The sequence below is a fragment of the Elgaria multicarinata genome, chromosome 3, assembly GCF_023053635.1.
Source record: "Elgaria multicarinata webbii isolate HBS135686 ecotype San Diego chromosome 3, rElgMul1.1.pri, whole genome shotgun sequence".
NCBI classification, from domain to species: domain Eukaryota; kingdom Metazoa; phylum Chordata; class Lepidosauria; order Squamata; family Anguidae; genus Elgaria; species Elgaria multicarinata.
In genome coordinates this window covers 170,329,564-170,346,801 of record NC_086173.1, presented here as the reverse complement: position 1 = coordinate 170,346,801, position 17,238 = coordinate 170,329,564, and the positions used below count along the sequence as shown (strand labels likewise).

The 17,238-nt window shown below is 44.3% G+C and overlaps 1 pseudogene; it reads left to right on the top strand.

Annotated features, from left to right (window-relative positions):
* LOC134396487 (zinc finger protein 850-like) overlaps positions 1 to 17,238 on the top strand; it is a 637,841-nt pseudogene that overhangs the window by 124,450 nt on the left and 496,153 nt on the right.

Below are 17,238 nucleotides of genomic sequence, written 5' to 3'. Positions count from 1 at the left end.
GAGCCCTGGAAGATTAGATTTAGCCCTCGCTGCTTGGAGCACAGAGGAGGGCCAGGATCTCTTCTCGATCCTCCCAGAGTGCAGGACACGGAATAACGGGCTGAAGTTAAAGGAAGCCAGATTCCAGCTGGACATCAGGAAAAACTTCCTGACTGTTAGAGCAGTATGACAATGGAAACAGTTACCTAGGGAGGTTGTGGGCTCTCCCACACTACAGGCCTTCAAGAGGCAGCTGGACAACCATCTGTCGGGGATGCTTTAGGGTGGATTCCTGCATTGAGCAGGGGGTTGAACTCGATGGCCTTGTAGGCCCCTTCCAACTCTGCTATTCTATGATTCTCTAGGATGCAGTTCATTGGGCCCTGGAGATTTGAACTCTTTCAAGGAAATTAGGTGTTCTTTGTGTTGGAAAATCACAGTACTGAACCAATGAGTAGCAGAAGTAGCAGCGGCTCCCAGCTTAGAACGCAGCAAAGACCAATAAGGCAAAGGATTCCTTGTAAGTTAAAAGCAAATCCTTCACTGACTGATATAATAATTTAGTTATGGCAGCGCAAATACAAATACTCACAAACGATCAATCAATACAGCACACATCGAGATGGGGTAAGATGAAGGAAAAATAAACACGCAAAACAGCTACTTATATAGGCAGACCTGTACTTTGATGAACCCCTTGCAATCACTAATTGATCAATTGCAGGAAAAAAAACCTAGACAATAATTCAATTATACAATAAATGTCCAGCTGGAAAGTTGACCTTTAAGCGATTATGTTCTGCTGACTCCTCACTTCTTCCCTCAGGAAATTGTAAAAACAATGGAAAAACAAAAACCAGGATCCAATCCAGGATCCAACACTTTGCCCATTTGTTTATCAATCTCAGACTGCAATCCTGCCCCCTTAACTTCTGCTTCACATTTTCAAAGGGGTTATAGACCCGCTTTCGGGAGAAGACTGAGTCAAAATAGGCAGCCTTTTCTTTGTGATCTGCTGTTAATTTCCCATCCTCGTTAAGCAGTTGAACCACCATTTCTTTCCTCTGTCTTTTACTATTCACGTATCTGAAGAAAGCCTTTTTACTGCTTTTAGCATCCCTTGCTAATCTTAGCTCAGTTTGAGCTTTAGCTTCCTGCCGCCATTTCGGCACTTCTGCGCCACTTGTCTGTACTCTTCTTTTGTAGCCTGGCCTTCCTTCCACTTCCTATATGTATCCCTTTTTGTTTTAGGGTCATCTCTAAGCTTTTTGTGGAGCCACATTGGTTTCCTCTGTTGTCTTCTATCTTTTCTCCTTGTTGGAATTGTTCGTAACTGTGCCTTTAAAATTTCATTTTTTAAATACTCCCACCCATCCTGCACTCCTTTTCTCATTAGGCTCCCTTGCCACGGGACCTTACTTATTATAGTTCTGAGTTTATTAAAATCAGCTTTCCTAAAATCCAGAGTACGTGTATGGCTACGCTCGACTTTTGTCTCCTTCATAATCAAGCCTTTTTACTGCTTTTAGCATCCCTTGCTAATCTCAGCTCAGTTTGAGCTTTAGCTTCCTGCCGCCATTTCGGCACTTCTGTGCTACCTGTCTGTACTCTTCTTCTGTAGCCTGGACTTTATCCCACTTCCTATATGTTCATAGGTGTTTTGGTCATACGTGTTTTGTCATACGTGTTTTGGTAAGTACAAATTAGGTTTCCTTGTGCACAAGTCATGGAAAAGGTTAAAATAGACAAAAGAATGGTGGGTTTGAGCAATCAAAATCTGAATTTGAAATGACATTATGTACAAATAATGAACATGTTATCTCAAATATATATAAACTTTTATTAAAGTACGAGACAGAGGATGAGCAGGTGAAAGACTGTATGATAAAATGGCTCAAAACTCTGGATACAACGTTTCAATGGAGCAGTGGGAGAATATGGAGGGGAAGGTTTGAAATTTACATTATCTTCAAGACTTAAAGAGAATTCTTATAAGATGATGTGCAGATGGTATATGTCTCCTGTAAAGTTGGCTAAAATGTATAAGAGTGCCTCGGGAAACTGTTGGAAATTAGGAAGATGAGGAACCTTTTATCATCTTTGGTGGACTTGTAAAAAAGCCAAAGCATTCTGGATACAAACACACTCTTGAATTAAAAAAATTCTCAAGACTAACATACAAATGAAACGGGAGTCTTCCTACTGGGACTAATGGATAAACAGCTGAAAGAGAAGAGGGGAACTTTATTTCTATATATGGCAAAGGCAGCGAGACTGTTGTATGCACAAAAATGGGAGAATGAAACACCAACAATGAATGGATGGATGTTGAAGATGTTGGAGTTGGCGGAGATGGAAAAACTCACATCGATAACGAGAGAAAAGTCCACATCCACGTTTATATCTGAATGGAAACCTCTGATAGCATTTTTGCAAGAAACAGAGAGAAATGATGTATTTGTCTGCGGTGATATAGTTAAGTTAGAAGAAAGAAATGAACTTGTTTACTGTGTTAAATGTAATCGAGGAACGAGAAAAGATAGTCTGCATTTCTGATATGAAGAAAGCCGAAAGTACACCTTACCCTTAGCTGATTTTTTAATTGTAGTTTTGTTTGTACTTTTGTTTGCGCTCTATGTAATGTTCTTGCGGTATGGATGTCTGTGATGTTTGAAATAATTAAAAAATTATTCCCTCCATCTTCCATCAAGGGATTTCTATGGTGGGGTTGGTTGGTCTCAGAACAACATGCCAAGTCCAGGGATTCCCCACCCACCCTTCTCATATTGCTACTTTGAATTGTTTCTGCCAATGTTGTGGTGGGCTTTCAGTGATCCAAACCGGCAATGTTTGAAATAGAAATAAATGCTTTTGGCACCAACATCATTTGAATGACTCCTTAAGGCCTAACTGTTGCTTCTTCCACTTCCTAGGGTTTTTTGAGTAGCACCCCTTGCTTGCTGATGAAAATGGGAATCTGAGCATCTTTCCACACTCTGAGTAAATTTTCCACATTCTTCTCGGTGGCTGCTCCAGTGCTTTGGAACTCTCTTCCTGGGGAAGCCACACTGGCTCCCTCCTTGATGGGCTCTCAGAAGCAGGCTAAAACTGGTTTGTTCCAGCAGGCCTCTGGAGAGTAATTTGGTCCTCCATCTTTGTTAAGGGCTTATAATTTTGTGGTGTGTTTTAAATGTGTTTTTTTAACATTTCTTTTATGTTTTACAAAGTGTGTTTTACACTTTGTAAGACCGCCTTGAGGCCCAGTATTGGGCAAAAGGTGGGATACTAATACTAATACTAATACTAATGTGCTTCTCCCTGTTAATCTGGTGCTAAAAGGGTTAAATTACGTTGCAAGAAGAACCTACTACTTCAAGTGAAATATGATCTGATCTGGAATGGGGTGGCTTGAGTGAGGGTTTGGGGGAGATTCACAAGAAGACCCCCTAAAAAGACCCCAGACTCCTATCTGAAATAGCCCCAGAAGTATATTCGAGACCCCTGAGCCGTGGACATGAAGACTTTGATGTTTGATTCTATGCTCATCAATGTTATGCATTTACTAAGACTCTTGCTAAGTTGTGCAGGACTGTCTTTGAAGAAAGGGGGAAACCCTCCACAGTGGACGTTTGCATGCGGCTTCTTAGAGTACGCTCAAGGCCAAAGTGCTGGCAGAAAGCTGAGCATGCACTGACAGCCACTAGGAGGGGAAATTGTTTTGAAATCTTGTAGTGTCGCACCTGCTGATAAGAAATGTCCTAACTCCAAGTTGGGTGTTTGTTGTTGTTTATTCGTTCAGTTGCTTCCGACTCTTCGTGACTTCATGGACCAGCCCACGCCAGAACTTAAGAACATTACAACCACAAGGACTCAGCGAAGAGTGTAATTGGATGCCTTGGTTGTAATCCTGTTCTTCTATTTTAAAGTACAGCTCTATTGTATTCCTTTTCTGTCATTTCTTGTCATTGTTTTGACATATATTTTCATTCTTATATGTAGTAAGTATTATTAGGTTTGTATTAACTATGTTTTAAGCATCTTATCAGTCCACTCAGTCCCCTTTAAGGGAGCATACAGGCCGTTATATGGTTGCTACAGGTTTTAGGATTTGAAGAGCAGCCTAATCAGGAGCAAATTTCATGGATTACTAACTCCTTAATTAGTTGAGGAGGTGCAGGGAACGCTTATCAAATTTACAGATGACACAAAATTGGGTGGGATAGCTAATATCCTGGAAGACAGAAACAAACTTCAAAGTGAACTTGATAGGCTGGAGTGCTGGGCGGAAAACAACAGAATGACATTTAATAGGGATAAATGCCAAGTTCTACATTTAGGAAATAGAAGCCAAATGCACAGTTATAAGATGGGGGATACTTGGCTCAGCAATACTACAAACGAGAAGGATCTTGGAATTGTTGTAGATCACAAGCTGAATAGGAGCCAACAGTGCGATATGGCTGCAAAAAAAGCAAATATTTTTCTGGGATGCATTAAGAGTGGTGTAGCTTCCAAATTGTGTGAAGAACAGGTTGTCCTCTATTCAGCACTGGCTATGCTACATCTTGAGTATTGCGTCCAGTTCTGGGCACCACACTTCAAGAAGGATGCAGACAAGCTGGAGTGTGTTCAAAGGAGGGCAACGAGGATGATCAGGGGTCTGGAGAAAAAGCTCTACACGGAATAACGGGCTCAAGTTAAAGGAAGCCAGATTCCGGCTGGACATCAGGAAAAGCTTCCTGACTGTTAGAGCAGTACGACAATGGAATCAGTTACGTAGGAAGGTTGTGGGCTCTCCCACACTAGAGGCATTCAAGAGGCAGCTGGACAACCATCTTTCAGGTATTCTTTAGGGTGGATTCTTGCATTGAGCACGGGGTTGGACTCGATGGCCTTGTGGGCCCCTTCCAACTCTGCTATTCTATGATTATTGCATCTCGATGGACCTTCCTTGGCAGCACTGCTGGCCTCCTGCAGCTACTCCCTCTGCCTCGTAAGGTGCTTCTTCTTCTCATCCTGCTCATGCTGCCCATGGCTCTGGCACTCGTTCTCCCGCCACCGTGCCTCGGCCCCGCAGAGCAGCCTCACTGTGCAGCTCAGCCAGCAGCCGGGGTCTTTGGCGCTCTCTTGAATCAAGCGGCTGGTGTTGCTGGAAGTCTTGCAAGACTTCCTACTCCCTGTGAATGCTGGCTGGGCAGCCGGGAAACAAGGCTGCAGAGCAGCTGCTGGGCGCCCCCAGTACCACCGGAGTGCGCCGCCCATAGCGGAGCTCGGGCCAGAGCAGCGGAGCCTCGCTTGTCCTCATTCCCTCAAGTTGCTCACTGTACAGTCGGGGCAAACATGGCGGCGGCAGATTAGGGGGTTCAGTTGAACCCCTAGAACCTGTTGTCTGCACACCAATGAGGACAGGGCTCCTGTATCCTTAACAGATGCACAGAAAGGGGAATTTCAGTAGGCGCCATTTGTATTGAGCAGGGGGTTGGACTCAATGGCCTTGTAGGCCCTTTCCAACTCTGCTATTCTATGATTCTATATATGGGGAACCTGCTGAAATTCCCTCTTCATCACAGAAGTTGAAGCTGCAGGAGCTATACGAGAGTGACCAGATTTAAAAGAGGGCAAAGCTCCTGCAGTTTTAACTGTTGGGATGAAGAAAGAATTTCACCAGGTTCTCCATATATGCAAATGGAACCTGCAGAAATTCCCTTTTCTATGCAACTGTTAAAGATACAGGAGCCCTGTCCTCCTTTTCACAGGGTCACCCTACTTAACCTCTCTCTTTTTAGGGCATCTATTCATGTATAGAGTTCTGAAGGGCATCAGGTTGGGGAACGCTGTTTTGCAGCAAGGCAGGCGGAAGGATGCGGGGCTCTCATGCCGGAGGCTGCTTTACGCACTCAAAGGGGAAACGGCTGTGTATCCCGTGAAGCCCCCAGGAGCAGATGGGGCGGCGATGCTGCTGGGGGGATAAAAGACACCCCCCCCCCCGTGGAAAAGACCCCTTCCCAGGTCCGCTTCTCTGCCAGGAGCCTCAGCGGCTCTCTCGTGTTGCCTCCACCAAAGGGTTAAAGAGGAAGAGAGGGGGCTGAGTCCTAGAGAGGCCCATGAAGAGCCAAAGCTGAATGAGGCCCCTCTCTTCCTGCCCCACACTTCCACCCCCTACCCATTGCAAAGGATCCTGGGATTCTCCCCCTGCTCCTATGAGCCTCGTGTGTCCGCTGCCTTCAGCCTCTTTTCCCCTGCAAAGGAGCCGGTGAGTGCAGATTGCAAGGCGGTCCCAGGGGGGAGGGCGGAGGAAGGAGCCCCCCAGGGCAGGGTTTGGGGTTGGGGGTGGGTGGGAAGAGAGAGGGATCCCCGAGCCTCCCCCAAGGGACTGACCCACTTGGGGCACCTCCAGAAGACCCCCGCACCTTGCACCTCCTTCCCTCCCCATAACTAGCGGATCGCGGAAGGGAAGGCTGGAGGAAGGGGGGGTTTGGGAGGGACACAAGAGGAAAGGTCCCGGGTGGGGAGGAGGAATGGCCCAACTGTGGGCAAAAGGCTGCCCTGGTGTCCTGTTTGCATTGCAATTTTTGTTTTGTTTCCTCTCCCTGATTCAAACCTAGTAAATAAGTAAAACTAACAAGTCACTTTGGTCACGAGGCCTTCGAAATAAAACCTGGGGTGCTTTTGTTTATTAAGAAGGGAGCCTGCTGTTGGTTTTCGTACGTCCCTCTTTGATGTATTAAGTGAGCCCGATATTCACATCCTGAGAGTGGGGAGAAATTGCTGTTACTCTGGTGCAATTTTGGGGTTTAAGTGGTGGGAGCAGAGAAGGCTTAGAAGGGAGCCATGTGATACATTGGGGGAGAAACTCTGGTTCACCAGCAGACCTCTTATTTCCTGGAGGGCCGAAGGTTTTCCTTTCTGGAGCCTGAAATGGACTCAGACCTGCTCTCAATGCAGGATCGTGAACAAGAGGCCTCCATGAGAAGAAGTTTCAAAGTGTGTTTTGCTCCTCACGGCTAGAAGCTCCCTGAGTCCAGAATTTTCCTTATATTCAATAAACAAAACCCCTACTTTTTACAAAACAACGTTAAAGGCTCTACAGTTTTCAACCAAACTCCAAAAAGCAGGGAAATTGGGAGTTAAGGCTCACATACTGACTTGCAATGACATACTGACTTGCAATGATGGGAGTTGTAGTCCAACACCTTTGGAGGGCAGCAGGTTGGGGAAGGGCTGCTCTAAACAAAAAAAGAGAAGTAGATGGCCCTAAGATGTTCGTCATCAGTTTTCCACAACCCCACAGTCACCTCTGCATATCCTATTCTCCATCCTGTCCTCATGGTTTATATCTGCTCTGGGAGAATGAGAATTTCACTGGCACTTTCTGCCTCATTTTTTCTTGCTATGTCAATAACTGGAGATTGTTGTCAACAATACATTTAGGTATTTATGACAGAGCTTTGGCTATGGGGTGGTATATCAATATAATTCCTTATGCCCCCCCTTCCTGGCTTTCCCTCAGCCTGCACTACCTCACAGGGTCGTTGTGAGGATAAAATGAAGAGGACTACATGCCCTGGACTACTGCAACTACTGAGGGGCATTGAATTCTATGATTTTGTGAATCTAAATCTACAGCAACTGGAGGGTGCCAGTTTGTAGCAAAAACTAGGTCCCTTAACCATTTCTCTGGTGTGAAGTAATGTTTTGGGTATAAGATTCATGGATGTACATTTTAGAAAACGTTTTCCTTTCATACAAACATAAAGCAGCAGATTTAGCTTAGAAGCAGGTACAGAGAAAAAGGAAAATATTTTCTATGTACAACCAAAACCATTCACCTTCCTTCACACCAGAGATTTTTTTAAGAGTCCTATATCTGTGTTTAAATTCAAAATACACACACACACACAAATCTATAAAAGAAAGCTTAAAATGTAATTCAGTAACTTGTAAAGAAACACACACTACCTGAAGAAGCTTAAACTCATGGCAGATAGGCCAGGGTTAACCTCCTCTCATTCCTAGTCTCAATTCAATATTTCTTTCCATAAAGTTTAAACTTTATAAGAGGCTAGGGTGAGGAACTGCCACCCCAAAGGAAAGTTTGCCATATATTCTTTACTTTGTATTAAGAAGGATGCACCAGCACTTCAGACACACACACACACACACACACACAACACCTCCCTTGTCACAATCACAGACACACAACAAAGTCAATCAAACCCCTACCTGAGCCAGCCACGTTTTCTTTTTCCTTGGAGGCCAGAGAAGGGCCTCCCTCCAAGCAAATCAGATAGTTTCTCTCTCTCTCCCTGGCCTCCACAACAGTGTGGGTAAGGAGAGGGCCCAGACTGGGCCTTGGCTCAACTGCAGAAAGAAATGGCTCCTAGATGAGCCAGACGACAAATCTTATTTCCAAGATTCCAATCTATTTGAGACAGAAGGGAGGGGGAGATCAACGCTACTGAGCATGCTCCTGCTCTATCGGGCCTTCCTTTCACTTTAATGGGGCAAAGAAATATATTAATTAAAGATCAACGGAAGTGAATTTTGAAAAAAGAAAAGCCATTCCACCAACTAGAAGGACAGGGGGACAAGATCCCACCACTGGTTTGAAGGGTAAAGGTCCCAATTCGGAGCTTTGAGTGAGCAAAAAAATCGTCGCCATCGGAAGCATATCTGTGTCAGTTTGAAGCAGAGAGGCTTTTCCCACTTTGGTACTTTGAACTGCCATCCTGCCCTCAATATTTCACCAATCTTCTTGAAATGTGCAGGGTATGTAAAAACAGCATTTCTTTCTGGCAGGTCTCCGTTTCAGAAAGATTGGTGAAACATTTTCCATTTTATAAATGTCAGAATGACCCACCCTCAATTTCGGCCTTAACATGATGGAATGCTCTTTTCACTGATCGCCTATAACACAGGGAAACACTCCCGTAATCCTGATAAGGCCGGACATAACATCAGTTGTCTAAAACCATGAAATTGTAGACTATACTGTTATGTGGTTGAAAGCTTTTATCATTGCATCTATCTACTTTGGACTGGTGGAAGTTTAACTAGACCTCAGTAGCAAGTCAACTGCTGCTAGTTGGGCCTGGCACTCTTTTCACATTGTTTTCTGACATGCCTTAAGAGGAGTTAAACTGCAGTGTGTTTGGCAGAGTGTACACATGTATTTCTTTCCAGTCATTGTGTGTTTCATGTTTTGCTTCCATACCTGACGTCCTTTTGCATTTCGTTCCCTTATAAACTAGGGTGACCTTATGAAAAGGAGGACAGGGCTCCTGTATCTTTAACAGTTGCATAGAAAAGGGAATTCCAGCAGGTGTCATTTGTATATATGGGGAACCTGGTGAAATCCCCTCTTCATCACCACAGTTAAAGGTGCAGGAGCTATACTAGAGTCACCAGATTTAAAAGAGGGCAGAGCACCTGCAGCTTTAACGGTTGTGATGAAGAGGGAATTTCACCAGGTTCTTCATATATACAAATGATAGCTGCTGAAATTCGCTTTTCAATACAACTGTTAAAGATACAGGAGCCCTGCCCTCCTTTTCATATGATCACCCTATAGAAACCATTCATCGCTTAAGGCTTCCTTAGTGGCATGTTTCATTTGTTTAACAAGCTGAAAAAGTATTCAGTGTTTTCTTGCTTAATTTTAAAATAAACTTTCACCCATTATTAACTTTTAACGGCATTAATTCAGCTCTGGTTACACTCTCTCTCTCTCCCTTCGGGATAGAGTAAGAGCTTCATTTTCAACCACAAATCTGGTTCCTGTGGGCCGGGGGTCCAGAGCCGCCTTTGAGACAGGTGCTGGCTCTTACGAACACGGTGGTCTGTTCTTCTCATCTGCACCCTGACCAGGAATTCGAGCAAATAGGTATGTGGGCTTCCCCTGTGCCCACCATGTGCTAATAAAATTGCTTTGGGCCTGTTCTCTAGAAATGAAACTATCTTTACTTCCACAGTAACTGGAAAATATATTAAGGATGCAACCATGAAACCAGCTCTTGTGAAGAGTAGTTTCACAAGATTGAGTGCCTACTAGAACTGTTACAGGGTGTTGTAGCTTGTTTAAAAACAGCTAACCATGAAATGAACAGATGGGCATAAGTTTCTCAGTAATCATTAAAGCTTTGTTTTTCTGTCCTTGAAATGATTGCACTCTGCACATGTGTAAAATCCTTGCTTATAACTGGCTGATAGCTTACATGTTACTGTTTTATGATTGGTGTATTGTACGGAGAGGTTCTGCCTTGTTTCTAAGGGGACTGACCCTATAAATATGTTCACATTTCCTGAAAATAGTGGGCAGTTCCTTGGGTCCTCTGAGGGCTTCCACCTTGCAGTGCTAATCACTGTTCGTAATAAACCTTCTAAAAAAAGAGAATCATAGAATAGTAGAGTTGGAAGGGGCCTATAAGCCCATCAAGACCAACCCCCTGCTCAATGCAGGAATCCACCCTAAAGCATCCCTGACAGATGGTTGTCCAGCTGCCCCTTGAAGGTCTCTAGTGTGGGAGAGCCCACAACCTCACCAGGCAACTGATGCCATTGTCAAACTGCTCTAACAGTCAGGAAGTTTTTCCTGATGTCCAGCTGGAATCTGGCTTCCCGTAACTTGAGCCCTTTCCCCCTGTCCTGCACTCTGGAAGGATGGAGAAGAGATCCTGGCCCTCCTCTGTGTGACAACCTTTGCTATCATGTCTCCCCTCAATCTTCTCTTCTCCAGGCTAAACATGCCCAGTTCTTTCAGTCTCTCTTCATAGGGATTTGTTTCCAGACCCCTGATAATCCTGGTTGCCCTCCTCTGAACACACGCCCTGAACTGGACGCAATACTCTAGATGAGAACTACAAACTCAATCACAGCTTTTAAAACTCAGCTAAAAACTTTTCTGTTCCCTATAGCTTTTAAATATTGAGTTTGTTCTGACTCTATACTGTTTAGCTTCACCCTACCCGGTGCCTGTTTACACTTCCCTGTGCCTGTTTGAATTCTCTTTCCCTCCTTATTGTTTACTACAACTTTATTAGATTGTAAGCCTATGCGGCAGGGTCTTGCTATTTACTGTGTAATCTGTACAGCACCATGTACATTGATGGTGCTATATAAATAAATAATAATAATAATAATAATAATGAGGCCTAACCAGGGCCGATTAGAGATGAACCAAAACCTCACACAATTTGGAAGCTATACTTCTATTAATGCAGCCCAAAATAGCATTTGCCTTTCTTGCAGCCATATCGCACTGTTGGCTCCTATTCAGCTTGTGATCTACAACAATTCCAAGATCCTTCTCATTTGTAGTATTGCTGAGCCAAGTATCCCCCATCTTGTAAATGTGCATTTGGTTTCTATTTCCTAAATGTAGAACTTAGCATTTATTATTATTATTTATTGATTTATTTATTTATTTATTTATTTATTTATATAGCACCATCAATGTACATGGTGCTGTAATTTCATTCTGTTGATTTCAGCCCAGCCCTCCAGCCTATCAAGAACACTTTGAAGTTTGTTTCTGTCTTCCAGGCTATCCCACCCAATTTTGGGTCATCTACAAATTTGATAAGCGTTCCCTGCACCTCCTCGTCCAAATCATTAATAAAAATGTTGAAGAGCACTGGGCCCAGGACTGATCCCTGTGGTACCCCACTCGTTGCCTCTCCCCAGTTTGAGAAGGTTCCATTGATAAGTACTCTTTGAGTCCGATTCTGTAGCCAACTGTGAATCCACCTAATAGTTGTTCCATCTAGGCCACTTTTAGCTCATTTCTTAATGAGTTTGTTAATCAGAATGTCATGTGGTACTTTGTCAAAAGCTTTGCTGAAATCAAGATATATGACGTCCACAGCATTCCCACAGTCCACAATGGAAGTTACCCGATCAAAAAATGAGATCAAATTAGTCTGACAGGACTTGTTCCTGACAAATCCATGTTGGGTTCTTGTGATCACCACTTTGATTTCAAGGTGATTACAGATTGACTTCTTGATAATCTGCTCCAGAATTTTCCCAGGGATGGATGTCAGACTGACCGGTCTGTAGTTCCCAGGTTCCTTCTTTTTGCCCTTTTTGAAGCTAGGGACAAAGTTAGCCCTCCTCCAGTTGTCCAGCACCTCACTGGTCTCAGAATAACATGCCAAGTCCAGGGATTCCCCACCCAAGAGATTGAAACTCTTTCCGCATACTGAGCATGTGGAACCACCAGGAGCAGGCCCTCACGTGACCACAGCGACAGGGCAGGTTCATAGGGAAGAAGGCGCTCTCTCAGGCATCCTGGTCTCAAGTCGTTTGTGACTTTGTACACTAGGACTAGAACCTTAATCCTGGCCCGATAACAAACAGGCAGCCAGTGCAGTTCCCTCAGCAACACAGATGGGTCTCAGAGTTCCCATGAAAGTACGAACTGGTTCTTTCACAGGGAGGAGGGGGCCCCACCCAGAACAGGCAAGGAGCCTCTCTGGCAGAGTCTGGAACCACTCGCCCACAGAGCTTCCAACCTGCCAGGATTCAGTTTCCGTTTATTTATTGCATTTCTATACCATCCAACCGCTGAAGTTTTCTGGGCAGTTTACAAAAATTAAAACCATAAAATACAACCACAGTATAAATCTACAATAAAAGAATACAGAAGAATCAATGGGGTCACACTCCCCTTGTCCCTCTCCCTGCAAAGGTCATCCCACAGGGCAACGAGGGCAGTTCTGTTCCAAAACCAGGCCTGAAGCCCGATGGAACAGGATCTAGATAACCCAACCAGTCACAGCCCCTCGGCTAGCTTTTATTAGCCAGGAAGGACGGATCGAGAGGGCAAGGGGTTGGCTGCATGGCTGCAAGCACCTTGTCCACATCCTTAGTCCGCAACAATTTGAACTGATCCCACAAAACCGGGCAGACGGGGGCATCGAACACATTCTGCCCTCAAAGTGCAATGCAAAAAGATCGCAGTGGGTCCTTGACTGGGCTGGGGAGGATGTGAACACCCCATGGACTACCCAGAAGAGCTCCGTTGGATAGCTACTCAAGGACGCAACAGAGGCAGCAAACTAAGCCTTCTTATGACAATGGGGTTACTTGGACACACACTCCTTCTCTTCAGACTGCCCATCTCACAACTTGGATCAAAAACAAAATCAAGAGTACATCTTGGACTCCACAATCAGAACACTGGAAGAGCTTTTCTCCAGTGTGAATTCTTTGATGCAAGTTACAGTGTGTGCTCCGACAAAAATGCTTTCCACATACAAAACATTCATGGCGCTTCTCACCTGAATGGATCATTTGAGGCAAGGTACAATCTGTGATTGAATTGCTTTCCAAACTCTGAGCACGTTTATGGCTTCTAGCCTGTGTGAAATCTTCAATGTGACTTCAGTTGGCTACTCGTAGTAAAGCTATTTCCACACTCTGAGCATTTATGAGGCTTTTGAGAACCCTCTGAAGCACTGAAGCTCCACGTATGAGCAAGTGTTGCTTCCAGTCTGCTTCTTCTGCACTCTTCCTTTCCAGAGCTCTGCACTGCTCTCTTCCTTGATGTTTTCTGCTTCAGGGCCTGCAAAGCTTTTCTCTTCCATCTTGACTCTCTTCTCCATCTCCGCTCCCACCAGGACTCAAACGGTCTCCTTCCTTGGCTGCCAATTTCTCTCTTCAGGCAAGGACTGTCCTGTAGGAATTCAAATGGAGGAGCTGCATGAATTAGGTACAACTTTGTCCAACTTAATACCCAGGACCTGTCTCCGATGGGTCCCTTCAACCCTGGTCCCACAGGAACCAGGCTCCTGATTGAAAATGAGGTTCTGACTCTGCCCCAATGGGAGAGAAAGTGTAACCAGAGCTGACTTAGGCTAATGAAAACGCGTGAAAGTTTATTTTAAAAGCTAAGCAAGAAATCAGTAAACATTTTTTCAACTTGTTAAACAAATGAAACATGCCACACAGGAAGCCTTAAGATACAAATGTTTCTTAAGGAGCTATACGAGAGTGACCAGATTTAAAAGAGGGCAGCTTTAACTGTTGTGATGAAGAGGGAATTTCATCGGGTTCTCCATATATACAAAAGACACCTGCTGAAATTCCCTTTTCTATGCAACTGCTAAAGATACAGGAGCCCTGTCCTCCTTTTCATAGGCTCACCCTACTTGACCTCTCTCTTTTTAGAGCATCTATTCATGTTTAGAGTTCTGAAGGGCACCAGGTTGGGGAATGCTGTTCTGCAACAAGGGCAGGCAGAAGGACGGAGGGCTCCCATGCCGGAGGCTGCGTTACGCACTCAAAGGGGAAACTGCTGTGGATCCCACAAAGCCCCCAGGAGCAGATGGGGCGGCAATGCTGCAGAGGGGATAAAAGACCCCCTCTCCCCCCCATTGTGGAAAAGCCCCCTTCCCATGTCCGCGTCTCTGCCAGGAGCCGCTGGGCCTCTCAATAATAATAATAATAATAATAATAATAATAATAATAATAATAATAATCTAGTTTTTTTTATTTAGGGTGACCATATGACTGGATTTGCCCAGATTTGTCCGGGTTTTTGATGACAGAAAGGAGAAATCTGGATTTTTCCAAAGAGCAGCTCTAATGGGAATTAACAAAAATGCTTATTACTCTGTCATTTTTTAAGATAAAGACATGAAACTTGGTATGTTGGTAGCTCTTAGGAAGGGCTTTAGTCGTACCAAATTTGAAACATAGGATTTAGGTAGAGTGTTAGCCACACCAAATTTGAAACAGATCTGTTCATCCATTGATTTTTTAGGATTTTTTTTTAAATTGTGGTTTTTAAATTATTATTTTTAAACCATCATTTTTAAAGATAAAGAGCTGAAAGTTGGCACCGTGATAGCTTTTATGTAGAGCTTTAGCCATACCAAATTTGAAGCAGATTTGTTCATCCATTGATTTTTAGGCATTTTTGTAAAATTTGAGGATTTATAAAAAAAATTAAATAATATTAATTTTAAAGATAAAGAGATGAAACTTGGCACCATGATTGCTCTTAACAAGGACTTTTGCTATGCCAAGTTTGAAACAGATCTGTCCATCCATTGAGTTTTAGGACTTATTTTAAACTTTGAGGTTTTAAAATTATTTTTTAAAAATGACATTTTTTAAAGATAAAGGGCTGAAAGTTTGCACCATGATAGCTCTTAAGGAGAGATTTAGCCTTGCCAGGTTTGAATCAGATCTGTTAATCCATTGGTTTTTTTGGATTTTTTTAAAAGTTCAAAGTTTTAAAATTATTGTGTTTTAAAACTGCTGGAGCCATAGCCTTCAAACTCAGGTTGTCAAACCTCCTCTTTGGGGTTTTGCATATTGAGCAGTTTTAGCCCTTGGCATTAAGGGGATCTCCAGTCTTTAGGTAAACTGCCATAATACCCACCCTAATGTTAGAGTAGAGAAACTTGTGACAATTATCATAGAATCATAGAATAGCAGAGTTGGAAGGGGCCTACAAGGCCATCGAGTCCAACCCCCTGCTCAATGCAGGAATCCACCCTAAAGCATCCCTGACAGATGGTTGTCCAGCTGCCTCTTGAATGCCTCTAGTGTGGGAGAGCCCACAACCTCCCTAGGTAGCTGATTCCACCGTCGCACTGCTCTAACAGTCAGGAAGTTTTTCCTGATGTCCAGCCGGAATCTGGCTTCCTTTAACTTGAGCCTGTTATTCCGTGTCCTGCACTCTGGGAGGATCGAGAAGACATCCTGGCCCTCCTCTGTGTGACAACCTTTTAAGTACTTGAAGGGCGCTATCATGTCTCCCCTCAATCTTCTCTTCTCCAGGCTAAACATGCCCAGTTCTTTCAGTCTCTCTTCATAGGGCTTTGTTATACACAAGCTTTTTTTAAAAAAATTGAAATACAAAAAAGCCAGCCATCTGGCCAGTAGCAAACCCTGTTAACAACAGCAGCTTGCAATGAGTGAAGATACAGTCAGAAAAGATATTTGAGGGAAGGGGAGACTGTATCTCACAAAGCATAGCAATAGCTTTAACGTACAAAAGAAAAACCTACAAAAGTAGGAGTGAGTGAAGTTAATTTCAGATACATTGAATCTCTCACTTGTTCTTTATTGCAGTGATTTTTAACATTAAAATGCTATGTAGAACAGATTTGTCTTAAATGTGTGGTGTAAAATCAGACGAGTGACCAAGGCTATGTATGGATGGGCATGCCCCCGTGGTGCTGGACACGCTCCCTTGGGAGGCCAACCATGTTGTGCTCCTTTTTGGTTTCCAAAATATGGTCACCCTTATTTATTTCTTACCCGCCTCTCCCTTTGGATCGAGGCTGGGAACAACATTAGAACAGGAATCAATACATCTTAAAAATTCTTGATTTTACATTGATCATGATAGGCCTGTCGGAAAGGGCTAGTCTTTAAGGCTGCCTTAAAATCACAACCATCCAGTGGTTAAAAAAATCTTAAAATCTAGTGTTTCCTCACATCCAAGGGTTAAAGAGGTGGAGAGAGGGCTGGGTCCTAGAGCCAAAGCTGAATGAGGCCCCTCCCTTCCTGCCCCATACTTCCTCCCCCCCATCGCAAAGGAGCCTGGGATTCTCCCCCTGCTCCTGCGAGCCTGCAGCCTCTTTTCCCCTGCAAAGGAGCCGGTGAGTGCAGATTGCAAGGGGGTCCCAGGGGGGAGGGCGGAGGAAGGAGCCCTTAGGGAAGGTTTGGGGAAGCGCATGGCTGGGAAGAGAGGGAGCCATCCACAGGGGACTGACCCACTTTGGGCCCCTCCTGGAGACCCCCCCCCCGCCTTGCACCTACTTCTCTCCCCATAAATAGGGGATCGCGGAAGGGAAGGCTGGAGAAAGGGGGGTCTGGGAGGGACACAAGAGGAAATTTCCCATGTTGGGAGGAGGACTGTCCCACCTGTGGGCAAAAGGCTGCCCTGGTGTCCTGTTTGCATTGCATTTTTTGTTTTGTTTCCTCTCCCTGATTCAAACCTAGTGAACAAGTGAAATGAACAAGTCACTTTGGTCACGAGGCCTTCGAAATAAAACCTTTTTCGGGTGCTTTTGTTTATTAAGAAGGGAGCCTGCTGTTCGTTTTAGTACATTCCTGTTTAATGTATTAAGTGAGCCCGATGTTCACATCCTGAGAGTGGGGAGAAATTGCTGTTACTCTGGTGCAATTTTGCGGTTCAAGTGTTGGGAGCAGAGAAGGCTTAGAGGGGAGCCATGGGACGGATTGGGAGAGAAACTCTGGTTCATCAGCAGACCTCTTATTTCCTGGAGGGCCGAAGGTTTT